Raw genomic sequence first — 19930 nt, forward strand, 5'->3', positions numbered from 1 at the left:
AGGGCACATGGCTATGTCTGCTAGCTTTCTCTCCAGGAATCTTCAATGGCTTCCCAGGAGCTCTGCCTGTTCTGTTGGTTCTGGTGGATCTTGTGGCTCTGAGTTTTTTCCAAAATGGCTCCCTCTTAAAGGGTTCCAGTTAGCAACCCCACCTTGAATGGGTGGAGACACTTCTCCATGGAAACTATGTAGTCAAAGTTTACCACCCACAACTGATAGGTCATATCTCCTTGGAAAAAATAAAAAAGATCCTATCCAGCAATACTGAATGTGGGTTAAAAGAGATGGCTTTTCTGTGATACATAATAGCGTCAAACCAGCTCAGGTGGGTAGACAGATATGCAGGTGTTTCCTTAGACTCCAGAATGTATGATATTAATTGCTTCATATAGATTTCCCTCCATCTGGAATACTGCTAAAGGGGGCAACTAACATTTCTGAATTATACACACACACACACACACACACACACACACACACACACACACACACACATGCACACACATTGGAAATGAAACTGAGAGGGGTCACTGGATTCAGTTTTTAAAAAGTATGTATTATGGGTGTGCTGGTTTGAAACTGTGATGTATTCCAGAAAAACCATGTTCTTCTAATCCATTCTTTTGGGTGCAATCCTATTGTGGGCAGAACCTTTAAATTACATTGTTTCCATGGAGATGTGACCCATCCAATTCCAGGTGGGTCTTAATCTTCTTTACTGGAATTCTTTATGAAAAGATAAAAAGACAGTAAAAGCCAAGAGAGCCCAGAGACATTTAGAGTGAAAAAAGAAGCACCCAGAGACATTTCTGGAGAAAGCAGATACAGAACCCAGAGAGAGAGAGAGAAATGTCCTGGAGGTGCAAAGAGTGGACCAGCAGGACACAGAGAGCTCAGAGAGGTGTTCCCAAAGGAGCAAGCAAGGACCCACAGAAGCTCAGAGAGAAAGCTCCTGGGATCAGAATCTGGAAGCAGCACAACCAGGGAGTGAAGGACCAGCAGATGCCAGTCACATGCCTTCCCACGTGGCAGAAGAACACTGGATGCCATCGGCCTTTCTTCAGAGTCGAGGTTTCTTGCAGCCTTAAGTCAGACATTTTCATGGCCTTAGAACTGTAAATTTGTAACCTAATAAATCCCCTTTGAAAAAGCGAAACCATTTCTGGTATATTGCATTCCAACAGCTTTAGCTAACTGAAACAATAGGTCTGCTGGATGCTTGAGCATTTTTCTTCTGTTTTGTTTGAAGAAAACTAACAACAACACGAAGAATTTCCCTTTTCAAGAAGCTCTGCTCTGGAACCAGAAGCTCACTGCTGGGTTAAAAACACTTCAGTGAGTATCAGTCAGATCCCTCTTCTTAAACCAGCAGTTGTCAGCACGATAAACACCACCAAAAAGGAAAAGATCACCAAAGCGGCCCTCTCCCTGTTCTGGTGGAGAGAACAGGGTCCAAATGCTGATGGTGACACCATTGCCAGCTGAGAGGCTTGGACAAAGCCAAGTAACGTCCCTCCAAATTTTGCTTCCTTACCTGCAAAATAGGAAAATAATGCTGCTCGTAGGGCAGCTGTGAGATGACACACAGATAACTCAAGGGGATGCCCTCTTGACACCCTCTCCTCAAACAACCTCCCATGGGGCCTCTGCCCCCACGTCAACATGAGATCCTTTCACCCTACTCTTATGCTGCAGTCCCCAGGACCATCTCTGGCCACAGAAATGACCAAATGATTAGAAAATAGACCTTCTACTCCTTTGATGTACAATGCGATAACTGCTAGCCACAGGTAGCTATCGAAATGCGACTGGTCTGAGTTGTGATGTACTGGAGGTATAAAATACACACCATGTTTCAAAGATTTAGTATAAAAAATGTAAACTATCTCATGAATCATTTTATACTGATTATATGTTGAATGGATAATATTTGGGATATATTGAACTAAATGAAGTATATTACTAAAATTCATTTCACCTGTCACTCTTTACTTTGCTTTTTTAGTGCGCCTTACTGGAAAATTTTTAAAGTATGTACGTGGCTGGCTGTTGTATATTGAAATGTTATTAATGATCTTGAATCCCAAAAACTTGTATTCATGTTTTGACCAGAAAATAGAACATAAACTAACTGAGAAAAACATCAAAATAATGTAAACATGTTGACCTCAAATAGAACATAAAAGCATGTATTGGTAGTAAGTGATAAGCAGACATTTGTACAAAGAAATGAAGTAGACTGGCTTAATGCCAACTCAGGCTGGCATTTATAAAACCCCAGTGAAAATTCTGCTTGAGTAAGACTCAGGTCAAGGCTGCAATGTCTGTCTGTGATATGGAGAAACTGGCTGCCTTTAGCCTCCACAGCCTGCAGTCAGACCAGTGTCTCTGACCTCTAGAAGGCTTTAGATCTGTCACTGACACTGGGACCTGCATCCCAAGTCCCTCATTAAAGGGTATTTGCCTACAATCCAGCAGCTCTCAGGTTGATAGATTTTAAAGACTTTGATATCCTCCACTTTAAATGTATTCTGTGCCCTGGCCTGGTTATTGTGCATTAGATGTATCGGAAGCTGCAATTAAGCAAGCAAATAAATTGCATTGAGCATTTAAGCCAAACTCCTGTGAGAATCTGCTTTACTTTCAGTTTCGATCTGCTTTGGGTTTGTTACAACAACACTGACAGGGCACTGGCTTTATATTTCTACTGGGACAGTGCTGATGGAGAAGAGAGGTTTTCCTTCTGGGTGTGGGTCTGATCAGCTTGCACTTGCAGCCTCTGCCTGGCATAATGAGCGCAGTACGGAGGGCATGACACGCTGGGGAGAGGTAAGGATGGAAAGAGTTCCACCATCTCAGTTTTCACCGGTTTCTGGCATCTGGCAGCTGTGATCTGAGCCACCCAGCTTCCCCCCACCCCCACCGCTTCCTCTACATCCTGTTCCCTCCCCCTTTGTCTTCCTTGCACTTTCCTTATTTTTAATTTTTTTCTAAAATCATTTGTACCACTATCATCTGCCATTGTTGCACTGTAGTGGCAGTGAGAGATCAGTCAGATAACTAGCTATAACTACTTCACTCATCATTAGCAACTGACTTATGGGAAAGCCTTATTCCAGATAAAATCATTACCCACCAGTGTGAGATGACTTGTCAGGACAGGTTTTGTCTGCCCCGGATACTTCCAATATTTTTAAAGTAACATGTCCTCTTTTATCTTTGTAAAATTGACCAAGCCTTTTGGTTAGGTCAATCAAGGTATACCACACCTTTCCTCTCCCCGCTGAACACTTCAGGGCAATCAGGCTCTTATTCCAGGGATGTGAGTCTCCAGGGGAGGGACAGAGCTCTGTAATGGAGGTGGAGCTCAGCCACTTGTTTACATCAGTGTCTGAAGGATACTGACCAAATGCTCTTTCTGATGGGTCCTTGGAACTGCCTCTGATACTGTCTCTGATTTTCAACTCTTCCTTAAATCCCTTGAGCTGGCTGGCAGTGACACTGATCAAAAGCAGTGGATTCTCTTCCTGATACGCTCAAATGACCAATTCCTGAGACACTGGGGTTTCAAAGAGAGAAAAAGTTCAATGCTAGGAGTGAAGCAGGAGAGCAGACAGTTTATCTCCCCCAACTGCAGTAACCTGAGAGTTTTATAATATCAAAAGATGGGAAGCGGCAGGCCAGGATGGCCCAGTGGCAGAGTTCTTGCCTGCCATGCCAGAGACCCGGGTTCCATTCCCGGTGCCTGCCCATGCCAAGAAAAAAACAGATGGGCAGGTTTTAGGATAATGACCACCATGGCTCCTGATGACATAATTAGAAGTGATCTAATTATTGAGCATGGGCAGACTGATTAAATGCTTAGTCATAGAATGTATGTAAGAAAATGGTGGCCTTAATATGATGATGGGTATGATTTTTAGCACTATAATGAGGTAAATCAATTAAAGTTTACCACACATGCAGACAGGCCAATTTTGGTCATATCTAGCTTCGATTATCAGGATAACTTTGGACTTGGGGTGGGTTAGTTCTTGCCTCACCCAAGGGCCTTCATTAATAAACATTAAGGACTGTCTTTAATGATCCTAAGACTGAAGTTGAAAACCAGATAAAATGGTTACTAGTAAGTGTCAGTCATAAGGTTTTCACAATCACAAGGACACAAGATAAAAGCTATACAGTCATTATCAGAGATCAAGGCAGCTGGATTGCAGTTCAGAAACTGCAGGTATCTCCCTTTGTCTACTCTAATATACTAGAAAGTAAAAATGAAATATTTATATAATGATTCAATCATAATAATCATCCTTTAAATCCTAACTTTTCAATGTTACACTAATCTTCAAATAATTTCCTTTTTCACTTAAGCTACCCAGAGTCAATTTCTATTATTTGTATCCAAAGGCTAGAATATAGCCCTCTATGCTATATTCTAATTTCACAAAACTGTGACATGCTATAAAAAGTATTGAAGGACCCAGGAATGCAAGGGTAGTTCAGTGGTAGAATTCTCACCTGCCATACGGGAGACCTGGGTTTGATTCCTGGCCCATGCTTCCCAAACAAACAAATGAAAACGCAAACAAACAAAAATTCAACAATGGTGCTGCAATAAAAGGATACACACATGGAAAAATAATGAAATGTGAACTCACCATACAGCATAACAACAAAAAAAAAAGAATTGAAGGCCCCTTATCACTGGCTGCAGATATCAGTATCAACAAGAATAATATAGGACAAAGAGATAAATTGGTTGAAATAGAGCCGTCTACTTTATCTTTTGGTAAAACTACACTCGACCTGGTTCTGAGCTATCTCAACTGAATGTGGAGATATCTATCACCAATGCCTGGCAGACCTCACCTCTGTGCCATGGGGCTGAGCTCTGGGAAATGGGAGTCAAGTGGAATGGGACGGCCTGGTTCTCTTAAGTCTTCCACTTTTGGAACACAACTAGAGTGATTTCTTCACACTCAAACTGTCCTTCAGGAATTGAGTTTTGTGATGCCTGAAGCTACATATCTCTGCATGATCTTTAAAAGTATTTCTCAAGCTTTATCCTCAAAGAAGCATCTGTTTTCTTGTGACATGTCTAACATGTCTAAGAAAGGCAATTTTGTCATTTAAGAAGAACCCTAATAGTTCTGCCAGAACTTCCTGGCTAACTGAGGCTTTCTCTCCTCAGGAAGCTGCCCAAACCTCCTCTTATTTGGAGGTTTTAAAAGTTTGACTTTAGGCTCTCACTAATTCTGATTATTACCCAAGTGAACATCTTTAGCATTTGAACAATTGGGAAAGGAGTAGGGGCTACCTAGGACTAAATCTGAGTTCTGCAGCTGTGAGCTATGAATTTGTTGTTGCTAAAATGCATTGCATTTCAAAATTAAGTATCAAGAAATTAGTCATTGCTTGGTGAACCCTATACCTATAAATATGATATTTGTTAGAAAGGTAGTTCCTAATCAGAAGAAAAGGACTCAAGGGTAAATCTAACTCCATTGCTCTGTGTAACCAAGAAACCGAAGTAATATTTATTTATACAAAAATCTCTACTGATTGCATACTAAGTTATTATCTGAACTTTACAAACAAAAGGAGGCTGAAAATCAGAGTAACTAAGTGAACTGATCAAGATTATCCAGCTAAGAAGTGGCAGAATGAGATTTCAAAGTCCAATGTTACTTAATTTCAAAGCCTATGCTTTTTTCATCAGATCTTCACTCTCATTGCTGTTACTGTTATTGTTAATAAAAGTCAGTTTTGGTTATAAAAAGCAGTTAACATTAACCAGGCATAGCCTATTTCTTATATGTTAATCTTCAGTAATATATGAAACAGGAGTTAAAGAAACAGATCCTTCAACAAAGATAACTATATTAACCCAACACATGAGTTTAGATACCACTTTTTGAAATTTAACTCCAGCTCCCAGCTACACTGAAGATATCTGACATCAGGAAGTATCTTTCACAGATACCGTAGGTTTGGGAAATTCTCCCGGGTCCTGCTGCCTGAAGTTCCTGGATCCAGGAACACTGTTCTCTTCCAACATTCTATAACTTGTTGACTGTCCTTCCTCACCGGTAAGATCGGAACACACTTACTTCTTCGCTCATCTTACCAGGTTTCTCCCTGAGACTTAAACGAAACCTGATTTTACAGGTTACCACCACCCTGCAAATTTGAACAAGCAAGAAGAGAGCAGCTGGTAGGGAAACAGGGAAGAAACAGATGTGGAAGGTAATGTGAAGTCAGAATGGTAAATCCCTTTACTAATCACCTTAATGTGCTTAAACTTCCATTTTTACTCAGGAAACTACAAAGAAGAAATAAAAAGCAACTGAGGCAGGCTGATATAACAACAATCCTTTGCAGGGCTAATTAAGACCCTTGCCTCCATGGGAAAGGAGAAACTGATAAACAAGTCATGCTGACAATAGCAAGTCTAATTGTCACCAAATAAGCCCACTCCTACAGACATCTGGCAAGCAGTACTTGCAAATTTACCCAAGGACATCCTGCCCCAGACAGCTCAAAGCTCCTGTTCTCCCTGCCACATCTTCCCCACACCTCCACACCCTTTCTTTGTTCTAAGTAACTACATAAACTGTTTCCCCACCACTTTTCTTTGAAGAATAACTTTCTTTGTGTTCCACTCCCATGCATGTCATTTATCTCAGTGCACTTATTCTGCAATTTAGTTTTCAGTCTGTTTTCAACTTAACAGCAACTAAGTCAGGTTTATTGCACAGCCCTTAGAGCAGAGATCCTATAGCTGAGGGCCTCTGCCTCCCTGTACAATCTCTGCAAGACTAGTCTCTAGCATTACCATTTTTGTATTTCTATAATGTCTGTGGTAGGCAGGGTTTCTAAACTGGCTCCCAAAGTTGGCCCTCTCTAATGAAAATAAACCATGAATATAATGGGAAAATATTGTTACATGGCAAAAGGGGCTGTACAGATGTAATTAAGCTTACTAATCATCTGACTTCAAGAGAGGGAGATAAGCCTGGATTATTCGGATGAGTCCAATGTAATTACGGGTCTTTAAAAGCAGAGAGTGGGTGTGATGTCCTGATACATCCCAGAGCAAGCTGGGCTGAAGACTAAAAAGTATTTGGAACACCCCCTTGAGGAACTGGGGAAAAAGGTGGATACATTAAACTTCCCCACCTGGGGAAGACCTGATATTCTCACAAGCATTGAGGACTGCCGATTTGATGCGCTAGGCCCATGATCTTGGGGCTTGCCTTTATGAAACTTTTCCTGCAAAGGAGAAGCTAAGCCTACTTATGATGACACCCGAGAGTCACCTGCCAGAGAAACTCTTGTTATTCAGATGTGGCCTCTCTCTCTAAGCCAACTCCACAGGTGAGCTCACTGCCCTCCCTGCTATATGTGACATGACTACCAGAGGTGTAGATCTTCTTGGAAACATGGGACATAACTTCTGGAGATGAGTCTGGCCCTGCACTGTAGAACTGAGAAAGACTTCTTGACCAAATGGGGGAAGAAAAAGGAAACAAAATTAGGTTTCAGTGGCTGAGAGATTTCAAGTAGAGTTGAGAAGTCTTTCTGGAGGCTATTCTTATAGTATTTAGATACTCCTTTTCAGTGTTTGGTGTATTGGAATAGCTAGAGGAAAGTACCTGAAACTGCCAAACTATAATCCAATAGCCTTGATTCTTGAAGATGATTAACTGTAGAGCTTTTAAGGTGTGGAAATGTGAGTGTGAAAACCTTGTAACTGACACTCCCTTTATCCAGTGTATGGACAGATGAGTAAGAATAAAAAAGACAAAAAAACAAATAAACAATAGGAGTAAGGGGTTTGTGAATGTTTTCAGTGTTCTTCACTTTTATTTTTATACCTATTTTTCTTTTTTTTGAATAATGAAAATGTTCAAAAATCTATTGTAATGATGAATGCACAGATTTGTGATTTTACTGTGAATCACTGATTATACACTTTAGATGACTACATCTCCATAAAAAATTAAAGAAAGAAGCAGAACTTCTGGTAAGATGGCCAACTAGAGTAGTTCGAGATTAGCCCTGCTCCACAGAGAAGTTAGAGAAGGGGCAGGACAGCGACTGAGGCAGCAATTTGGGAATGCAGCTGACCTGGGAGAGCCTTCTGCACTGCATGTGGCAGCCCTGGTTTCAGAGGCCAAGGAACTGAGAGGCAGAAAGCCGGAGCCTGGTGCAGAGGCACAGAGCCCACAGGAGTGCACAGACAGGAACCAGGGACTAAGAAGTCAGCCAGGTTGCATTCCTTGGGTGTGCTACCCTCACCAGTGCAACCCCATGACCAGTAACTCACCCCATACCCCACGCACCTGAACCCCATCATCCACTCCCATTTCCCATACTCCATGTGTCCCCACCCCACAGCCCCCAGTGAACGTACCTGCCCCACACCCCCATCCAAGTCCAGCCCAACCCACCTCTCTTGCACGCCTCCAGAGCACTACCTCCCCCTCCCTGTTCCTTGCAGGCCATTGCCAGCACATAAAGGTTGTGGGAACTAACCTCCATACCTAGGCTACTTTGCCCCTGCCCATAGTGTCGCACAGCATCACCCCACCCTCGCTGAGCTCAGTGCATCTGTTTATAGCACTCCCAGGCCCACACAGGCACAGTGGAATGACAGACTCAATCATGTCATTCAGCTCCAGAAACCACACTTTACAACAGTCCTAGAACCATGCACATGCACAGCCCTCAGCCTCACTTTCCAGCTCTGAGAAAGTGCTGACCTGCTCAGCCAGGTCATATCTGCCCCAGTCCATGAAAGTGTAATGCAGACCTGTGCCACAGCTCTGCACATGTGCACAAAGGGCCCCATGGCTTAGGCCAACTCAGGGCAGGGTTACGCCCCCAGACTCATGCACCCACATGGGTGGTTATGCCCCCAGTAGTGGTTACGCTACATTTCCCTGGCTGTTGGACAACCACATTCAGAAGCATCAGCATAACATACCCAACCTGCGCCCACACCTGCCCTGAAACAAATCACTGAACTGAGTGCTCCACCCGTGCCCTGCTCTCTACTGTACAACAATCCCGCAAACACAAGGCCTTAGACTACTGAAAGAAATCAACTCCCAAAGTAAATTAATCAAGATATTTACATGTGATGAAGACAGCAGAAGATCACTAAGCATATCACAATGCAGAAAGATATAGCTCTGCCTGATGACCAAATTAAAACACCAGAGGAGACACAGATGTTGGAACAACTAATCAAATATGTTCATACAACTCTACTTAGTAAAATAAGTGCAATAGCAAATGACATAAAGGAGATCAAGAAGACAGGAGAAGAGCAGAAAGAGGAATTTGAAAGAATAAATAGAAAAACAATGGAAATAACAGAGATTAAATACTCTGTTGACCAAATAAAAAACATACTAGAGGCACACAACACCAGATTTGAAGGGCCAGAAGAAAGAATAAGTGATATAGAGGACAGGATAATTGACTTTGAAGACTCAAAACAGCAAATGGCAAAAAAAGACAGAAAAAATTATTGGGAACTCAGGGAAATGATAAACAAAACAAAGTGCACAAATATAAGTATCATTGGTGTTCCAGAAAGAGAAGAGAGGAGTAAAGAGCTAGGAAGAGTAGTTGAGGGTATAATGGAGTAAAACTTCCCAATTCTCATAAAGGACATAAATATACAAGTCAAAGAAGCCCAAAGAACTCCAAATAGAATAAATCCAATAGACCTTCCCCAAGGCACATACTAATCTGTCTCTCAAATGTTGAAGAGAAGCAGAAAATCCTGAAAGTAGCAAGAGAAAAACAATCTACTACATACAAGGGAAATCAAATAAGACTGAGTTCAGATTACTCAACTAGCATCCTAGAGGCGAAAAGGCAGTGGTATGATATATTCAAGATCCTGAAAGAGAGAGACTTCCAGTCAAGAATTCTGTACCCAGCTAAACTGACTTTCAAAATTGAGGGAGAGGTTAAAGTTTTCACAGACAATGAAGTCCTGAAGAATTTGTCAACAAAAGACTGGCCCTACAAGAAATACTAAAAGACGTTCTGTCAGCTGAAAAAAAAAAAAGGACAGAAGAGGGAGGTCTGGAGGAGGACACAAAATTGAAGAGTACCGCTAAAGGTAATTTAAAGAATACAAAGAGAAAGAGGGAAATAGATCTGACAAATATAATAAAAAAGATAAGATGGTGGAATCAAGAAACACCCTTTCAGTAATAACTTCGAATGTTAATGGACTAAACTTACCAATTAAAAGATACAAACTGGCAGAATGGATTAAGAAACATAATTCAGCTATATGCTGCTTACAAGAGACTCATCTTAGACACAAAGATATAAAGAGATTGAAAGTGAAAGGACGAAAAAAGATTTTCTGTGCAAGTTGTAACCAAAAGAAAGCAGGAGTAGCTATACTAATATCAGACAAAATCGACTTTAAATGTAAAGACATCATAAGAGACAAAGAAGGACACTATATACTAATTAAAGGGTCAATTCACCAAGAAGATATAACAATCATAAATGTTTATGCTCCCAATCAAGGAGCTCCAAAGTACATGAGACAGACATTGGTAAAACTGAAGGGAGTGATAGATGTTTCAACAATAATAGTAGGAGAGTTCAATACACCACTCTATAGATAGAGCAACCAGACAGAAGATCAGCAAGGAAATAGAGAAGTTAAACAACATGATAAATGAATTAGAACTTACAGACATATATAGATCACTGCACCCCAAAGCACAAGGTTATATATTCTTCTCTAGTACTCATGGAACATTCTCCAGGATAGATCATATGCTGGGACACAAAACAGGTCTTTATAAATTTTAAAAAATTGAAATTATTCAAAGCACTTCCTCTAATCACAGTGGGATGAAGATGGATCTCAATAACCACCAAAGAACAAGAACAGTCACAAATATATGGAGATTAAATAACACACTCTTAAACAACCAGTGGGTCAAAGAAGAAATTGCTAGAGAAATCAGTAGCTATCTGGAAATGAATGAAAATGAGGATACAATTTTGTTTCTTTGGTCTGAAGCTTGAGTTTACTTCAGACAGACTTCACAACTTATCAGAAATTGTGGGATGCAGCAAAGGCTGTGCTGACAGGGAACAAAAGAAGTCCTCAAGAAATAACTCTTAGGCATGCCTATAGATAATCTAAGCTTCTCCTCTATCTACATAAGCTTCACAAGAATAAGCTTCATAATCAAAGGCATGGCCTATTGATTTGGGTGTCTCTAAAGTTTGACAAAGTATCAGGGGATTCCCTGATGGTAAGGTTCAATAGTTCCATATCCTTTCTCCTATCCATCAGGGGACTTTTTGATTATCTGCTTAATATACTCTAGGATGTATCCAGGCATTACAATAATCTATACAGGATTAAAGGACCTCTTTCTTATTCTGGGCTCCCTGCATTTCAGTTGTTTAAATGAACTATACAGACAGGTTGAATTAGAGGGGTCTCTAAAATGACAAACCTTGGTGAAGGTCATTTCTATGTGCTAGCCTGCTGGATGGGGACTTGGAACAATGATTTAAATTTTTTTCTGATCGCAACCTATATTAAGAAATACACCTTGCCTCTGTATACACATATTGATTTTCTATATTTAAGCAAATTTATTGAGCATATTTATATCCCTTATGCAAAATGCACTTTCTATTTCCTATTCAGTTTCCATTTTTAATATTGGGTACCAACCACTGAGTTGATTTCATTTCCCACAATTTGGAAAACACTGCCTTAAATAGCTTTTCATGAGACACAAAGACCTCTCAATACTAAGCAGTAAAGGAAGATGTGTCACCAGGGCAAAGGAAATAACAGATTTGGTGAGGGGGTCAAATACAGCAACCCAAATAAAAGCTCATTCCCCTAAACCCTTCTTATTATTCTTCAGTTGCTGGGCCTGATTAAAAATAAGCATTTAATCAGAAAATAATGATCACAGATACCAACCCCACCCCCAAGAAAAGGTTAAAAGAATAAAATGAGTTCTCCAGACTCAAAAAGGACAGCAGACACCCTGATGTGTTAAAACAGTTATAAGTATACAGATTCAAAGAAGAAATTAGAGAGATAGAAAATAAACTGTCTAAAGAAATGAAGATTTTAAAAATTACAGAAATGAGAGACTTATTAGAAGCCAAAAAATATGTAATAAACATCAGAAGGAACAGTTCAGAAAAAAAATAAAATAAATTCAGCAAGGTGGCAGGATATAAAATTAATGTGCAAAAATCAGTAACATTTCTATAAACAAGCAATGACCTAGCTGAGGAGTCAGTTAAGGAAAAAAAATTCCATTCAAAATAGCTATTAAAAGAATCAAATACTTAGGAATGAACTTAACTAGGGACGTAAAGGACTTGTACACAGAAAACTACATAACATAGGTAAAAGGAATCAAGGGAGATCTAAATGGGTAGAACACATTCCCTGCTCACGGACAGGAAGGCTAAATATAGTTAAGAAGTCAATTCTCCCCAAGTTGATCTACAGATTTAACACAGTACCAATCAAAATTCCAACAACCTACTTTGAAGACTTGGAAAAGGTAACTACCAAATTCATCTGAAAAGGAAAGAGATCTCAAATAGCTAAAAGCATCCTAAAAAAGAAGAACGAAGTGGGAGGATTAACACTCCCTGACTTTAAAACCTATTATAAAGCCACAGTGGTCAAAACGGCACGGTACTGGCACAAAGACAAAAGCATTGACCAATGGAATCGAATCAAGAGTGTAGAAATAGACCACCAAATTCATGGTCAACTGATTTTTCACAAGGCCCCCAAATCTTCTGAACTGGGATAAAACAGTCTTTTCAATAATTGGACATGGAAGAACTGTATGTCAATAGCCAAGAGAATGAAAGAGGACCCCTATCTTACACCCTACACAAAAATTAACTCAAAGGGATCAGATACCTTAATATAAGGACTAGCACCACAAAGCTTTTAGAACAAAATGTAGGGAAACATCTTCAAGACCTAGTAATAGGCAGTAACTTCTTGAACTTTACACACAAAGCACAAGCAACAAAACAAAAAATAGATAAATGGGAACTCCTCAAAATCAAATGCTTCTGCATCTCAAAAGACTTTGTTAAAAAAGTGAGGAGGCATTCAGTTCTCCCACTTATTGGGAGAAAATATTTGGAAATCACATATCAGACAAAGGTTTGATTTCTCGTATATAAGAAGAAATCATACAACTCAACAACAAAAGAACAAACAACCCAATTATAAAATGGGCTAAAGATATGAATAGGCATTTTTCTGAAGAGCAAATACAGATGGCTCAAAAGCACATAAAGAGATGCTCATTTTCATTGGCTGTAAGGGAAATGCAGATCAAGACTAAAATGAGATACCACCTCACACCTATAAGAATGGCTGCTATTAAACAAACAGGAAACTATAAATATTGGAGAGGGTGTGGAGAAATGGGGACACTTATGCACAGCTGGTGGGAATGTATAATGGTGCAGCCACTATGGAATACTTTTAGGTGATTCCTTAGGAAACTAAATACCAAGTTGACCTATGACCCAGCAATAGCACTACTTGCTATCTACTCAGAAGAGGTGAAAGCAATGGCAAAAACAGACATTTGCACACCGATGTTCATAGCAGCATTATTCACAATCGCCAAAGGATGGAAGCAAACCAAATGCCATTCAACAGACAAGTAGATCAACAAAATGTGGTATATACATGCAATGGAATATTATGCAGCAGTAAGACACAATGACGTCCTGAAGCACATGACAAGATGGATGAGCCTTGAGGACATAATGCTGAGCAAAACTAGGCAGACACAAAAGGACAGATACTGTATGATTCTACTATTATGACAAGCATAAAGGTATAATCAGAGACTTGTAATATAGAATACAGGGGACTTAGGGATATATAGAAGCTAGAGATGGCTGAACCATTAGCTAATAAGGATGAACTCCAATGTAAGGGAATAGATAGGAGTGAAAGTGGTTCTCTAGTGGGTCTAGAATTAATATTACCATATTGAAAATGAACAAGATTGAAATGGGGTTATAAAGACCTACGTGTCTCACTGACTCACACTAGAAATATGAATGCGTTCTCGTAAAAATTACTTCAAAGACATGATTCTTGTATAAAGAGTGTTTAAGTCCAGGGTATAGAAGGAAAATTGCTATTGCCTGCTATGAGCTATGTTCAGAAGGAAACCATCAGCACTACCACAGCAACAGCAGAGGTAAATAATGGGGGGAGGGACAAGAGTTAAGAGGAGGTTTAGATTTCCTATTTGGTGAGGGTGTGTTTATTGGTTTTCTGTCTCTTGGGAACAATGAAATTATCTAAAATTGAGAATGCTGATGGACTATGGATTTTTGGCCTTCTACATGATTTCTGATGAACGTAAGCGGTTGAAGGATGCACTGACAGAGAAGTAGATTTGGTGAACGATGGTCTATACTTATGAACGAAGGTTGTGCTGCTACAAAAAGGAACAATGCCATGAGGCAAGCAATGATGTGACTGAACATGTGGGACATTTGGTGAAACAAAATAAGCCAGAAACACTAACACAACACTGGTATGGTCACCTTTAGAAGATGCTCATAAGAAAACAGGGGCCTAGATTATAAGCTTTCAGAGCAGACATATTAAGTTCGGAGTCGTGATTATTATTTCTGGATTTTTAGAGGTTGTTTTAAATATATAACCTGATATTTAGAGATAAGAACAAAGATGAACAGGTTGGGGTTAAAGCAATTCAGAACATAGGGGCAAGGAAGACAGTATCTATATTTTAGACCTATACATACTCTTTGAGACCAATGGAAGAAAGGTTCGTTTGGTCTGGAACTGACATTTTCTGTAGTGCATAGTCGAATTCAACCTATCTGTATAGCTCATTTGAACAACTGAAACACAGGGAATCCAGAATAAGAAAGAGGTCCTTTAATCCTGTATAGATTATTGTAATGCCTGGATACATCCTAGAGTTTATCAAGCAAATAATCAAAAAGTCCCCTGAGGGAGGGGAGAAAAAATATGGAACTATTGAACCTTACCATCAGGGAATCCCCTGATACTGTGTCAAACTTTAGAGACATCTGATACTGTTTCAAACTTTAGGGACACCCAAATCAATAGGCCATGCCTCTGATCATGAAGCTTATTCTTGTGAAGCTTATGTAGATAGAGAAGAAGCTTAGACTACCTATAGGCATGCCTAAGAGTTACTTCTGGAGGACCTCTTTTGTTGCTCAGATGTGGCCTCAGTCTCTCTAAACCCAACTCTGCAAGTGAAATCATTGCCCTCCCCCTACATGGGACATGACATCCACGGGAGACTCTACTTGGTGCCATGGAAGATGACTCCTAGTGATGAATTCAGGCTTGGCACCATGGGATCAACAATTATATCCTGACCAAATGGGAGAAAAGAAGTGTAATTAAGAAAGTATCAGTGGCAGAGAGAGTTTGAGTCAAGAGGCTATGCTGAACGTTGCTCTTATGTAAGCTTCAGGTAGACCTTGCTACCTATCATAAATTGCCAAGCCCCAACCAGGACCATTCCAGCCAATCCTAAAGAACACCTAGGGCAATATATAAGATTCCACAAGGATTCCAGGCACTAGAGTAACTTTCCAGATACCTACAACCTCCAAATGGGTCTCTAGTCCAGATAAGTCCTGAAACCTAGCCCAGCCTCTCCAGAACATCAGATAGTTCCATCTCCCTACCCCATATTAGTGACAGACCCTTCCAATATAAAAAAATTTAGAATTGCCATAGCCTCAACAACCCTAAAGTGAGGTATGTAAAGATCAAAGGTGATGGTGGAATTATACAGAGAAGATAGGACTTAACAAATTAATATGAATGCTGAATCATTAAATTGATATCTCTTTTAGTCTCCAGTATTTTACAGTGGCTAGAAGTAGCCTAAAATTGTGAAACTGTAATCTATGTCAAAGTCTGAAATATGTTCTACAACTAACTGTGGTGCTGTGCTTTGAAATATACAGCTTTTTTTTGTATATATGTTATTGCTCAAAAAAAAGAAGAAGAAAAAGTTGATTGTGATGATAAAAAAGTATTTAAGCCCTCTAGTCTCCTATATTCTGGAGTAGCGAGAAGAAAAAACCCAAGAGGATCATATGGTAGCCCATGGCAAACTCTGGGATCTACCCTGTAACCACTTTTTGAAGAGTGTTTTGAAAACTATTGCTTTGCTTTGTATATATATTGTACTATAGAATAAAAAAAAAAAAAGAAAGAAAGAAAAAAGCAGAGATTGGGGCAGAAGAAGTCATAGAGTTCCAAAGTGTGAAATGAACCAGACCCAAGCAAGCTATAGCTGGCTAGAAGATGGAGAAGGCCTTCTGGAAAGCATAAGAAGAAAGTGAATTCTCCCAACAACCACTGAGCTTGGAAGAGGGCCTGAGCCTTAGATGAGAACTGTGGCTGGCATTATAATACCTTGAGTGTGAGACCCAGAGTAGCAAACTCAGTCGATCCCATAGGACTTTTAAGATACAATGTAAGACAATAAGTGATCAGTCTCTTTAGTCACAAAGATTGGGGTAATTTGTTAAACAGCAACAAAAAAATAATACAATGTCTCTTTGGCCACATATCCTTATGTAATGTAGTGAAGTATCCTGCTACCACCCATCAAGAATGGATGAAGAAATAAAATAAATGATGCAGACTTTACCAGAATGGTCAACCACAGGCAAATCTGTGGTGAGACAAAAAGTAGACATTAAGGGATAATATAGGTTTTTATTATTACAGCAGATCTAAAACAGAACAAGAAAAATATCTAATGCTACATTCACACATTGATACCAATTATCAGCTTAGGCTGCAGCGTTCCTTGGATAATTTCCTGCACAATAATGCAATAGTTAGCTCTCTCACCGAGTCTTTTTCAGAACTACCTATTCTTGTTTTGCAAACTCCTCTTCCTACTTTATCAGCAAGACTCTTTCTTATCTGTTTAAGGATATTAATTACACTAAAATTCCTATCTTAATAGTTCTACTAACAGATGTGCATGTGTTTGCTTCAAAGGTCTAATAGTAAAAGGAACAGGTATGTCTGAGGCTTCCTGTTGTAAGACTGTCAAAAGGCTATCCAATTCTGAGAAGCCCAACTAGACCAGGTAACAGATAACACTATAGCTGTGCCTGCCTACCTAAACCATACATGGGCTAACAGGCCACATGGGCTTTTGGCAGAAGTTCCATGTATTCTCCCAGCCTGGATGAGACTTGGGAGGAGGAAAGAAGGTCTCCAGAGAGTAAGACCTCTTTCTGAGAGAGTGGTATGAAGATTTGCAAGGAAGACTCAAAGAAAGAGCCACTGATGGAAGAGAAAAACCTTGAGGGACAGAGGAACTGGGAGAAGAGGGAATTCCCAAATGGACAGACAACTCCAGAGAGTTGGTAAGGCCAAACCTCCTACTTGCTGCTGTATATTACTAGAAGCTTCCATCTAGGAATGGAAAAGGGTCCAATATCTGAAGTTCTAGTTTGCTAGCCGCCAGAATGTGATATATCAGAAATGGAAAGTCTTTTAAAAAGGGGAATTTATTAAGTGGCAAATTTACACTTCTAAATAAAGCCATGAAAATGTTCAATTATGGCAAGGCTATAGAAATGTCCAATCTAAGGCATCCAGGAAAAGATACCTTGGTTCAAGAAGGCCAATGACATTCAGGGTTTCTCTCTCCAAACTGGAAATGTACCTGGTGAACATGGTAATGTCTGCTAACTTTCTCTCCAGATTTCTTGTTTCATGAAGCTGCTCCAGGGGTGTTTTCCTTCTTCACCTCCAAAAGTCTTTGGCTGTGTGGGCTCTTGTGGCCCTATGCCTCTCTCCAAAGTATTTCCTCCCTTAAAGGATCCCAGTAAACTAATCAAGACCCATGTGGAATGGGTGGGGTCACATCACCCTCTAATCAAAGGTTGATACCCACAACTGGGTGTGTCAAATCTCTGTAGAGGTAAACTAATCAAGTTTCCAACCTACAGTACTGACTGAATAGGGACTGAAAGAAATGGCTACCTCTAGAAGATGGATCAGGATTAAAATATGGCTTTTCTAGGGCACCTACGCCTTTTAAACCAGCACACTTGAGTTACCCTATAATCATCATTCTTCCTCTTTTATTTGATCTGTGTTCACTTAACTATTCACTTATGTCCATTATTCTATTAAGCTATCTATTGAGGTTTTTAAGTCAATGGTGGTAGAAATACAAGGAAAGAAAAAATGTTTTAATCATGTGAAACCATGCTAAAACAAAAAAGTTTTTAAAAAAAATACAACTACTCCTTTATGCACAACTTTTAAAGTCAAGTACAAGAAAAAAATCACCATATTCCTTAGGAATTCTCCAAAATCTGGGTTATCATTACACAGTCTATCTTTCATACTTCATTAAAAGACTGAGTTAACAAACCCAAAACTCTGGGGACAACCAGTCACATGGGATGCTGTCTTCTTTATCAATGACCTAGGATAATTAACAATATAGGATAGGGATCTGCAGCATTTCTATAAATCATGTGGTTTGTCCAGATGTTCTGTAAAATTCAGTAAGATATAACAAAACCTACATTATCTACATAGGAATTAGATCGCCTTCATTCCCAAAGCCTTCCTCATGTTGTTTACAAAAGGAGGGTCTCCTATAGTGTTGCAACAGCAAAGTATTTCCTGTCAGAGTAGGCATTTCCTGTACAATAATGCAATAGTTAACTCTCACTGAGTCTTTTTCAGAACTACCTATTCTTGTTTTGTAAACTCCTCTTCCTACTTTATCAGCAAGACTCTTTCTTATCCGTTTAAGGATATTAATTATACTAAAATTCCTATCTTAATAGTTCTAATAACAAACATCATAGACATAAGTTCTCTTTATTACATTTGTGGATTCTTTTATAGAATTAGTACTAAAGGAAATATTTTGGTGATTCTTGATAGGAAACACAACTTTCAGGGGAGAGCACCTTCTATTCTCCTCTGTGCCTGCCACTGTAGGCAGCTGCTGGAAGAAAGGGGAGAAAGTAATTTAGGGGTGTGCATTCTGCACTGTTTTCAGTGACAGTGGCACAGGCCGCTGGGTGAAGTTTCATAGTCGATGCTCCTCTCAGCCTAGCTAGTCTTGATTTTCTAAGCTCTCACTGCCACCTGGGATACTGAACTGTCTTGCCACCTTTGGTATTGTTTCCACTTAAAGAGGGACACAATTCAGGGGAGGGATGCAAAAGGGTCAACTATTCTAGTTACTCCTTATGAGGTCCCTACAATTCCCCCAGTTTCCATCAGCCCCATCATGATGGAGCATGGAGTGTCCATCTTCTCTGGCTGGGCTCTCCCTAAGAGAGCATTTAGTTCCACTATCACCCCTTCAATAGGATCGCTCTTTATTTCAGACTTCCAGAGATCGTATACAGTTTCTAGTCACCCAGTGAGTGTAGCTATAGATTCACTTATTAGGTTTTACACATTTCCTATCTTCTCTAAGGAGTGGGGCAGGGAACAGCAGAGAAGAGGCAGCCAACTGAGCTCAGTCTGTCATCTACCTCCTGACTCAAGTCTCTGCTGCTTAAGATAAAAAGAGATTGACTGAAATAGAGATTTTATAGAAAAGCATATGTATGATCTTGGAGGGAATAGGGGAAGGCAAAAAGACAAAGGTTTGAGTCAGACAGCAGGTAAATTATCTTTTCTCATCCATTCTCTCTGCTTCTGAATCATTTTTAGGGCAGTGAAGAAAAAATATATCCTGAAATCATAAAATACATGTTACTCTTATACCCCATGATACCACACCAGATTTGTTACAATTCTATGAATCTGATAAAATTGAACATTTGAATCTAG

General features: G+C 39.7%; 1 long non-coding RNA gene across 1 annotated transcript in view; it reads right to left on the bottom strand.

Moving 5' to 3' along the window:
- Window positions 1–1071: 1071 nt before the first annotated feature.
- Window positions 1072–19930, bottom strand: part of LOC143659778 (uncharacterized) — a 93750-nt gene continuing 74891 nt past the window's right edge. The window contains exons 5-6 of the long non-coding RNA XR_013163721.1: window positions 3407–3559; window positions 1072–1534 (exon numbers count right to left, since the gene is read on the bottom strand). This is a non-coding gene — a long non-coding RNA (uncharacterized LOC143659778). The remainder of the gene's footprint in view (window positions 1535–3406; window positions 3560–19930) is intronic.

Source organism: Tamandua tetradactyla, chromosome 16 (genome assembly GCF_023851605.1).
Source record: "Tamandua tetradactyla isolate mTamTet1 chromosome 16, mTamTet1.pri, whole genome shotgun sequence".
Classification (NCBI taxonomy): domain Eukaryota; kingdom Metazoa; phylum Chordata; class Mammalia; order Pilosa; family Myrmecophagidae; genus Tamandua; species Tamandua tetradactyla.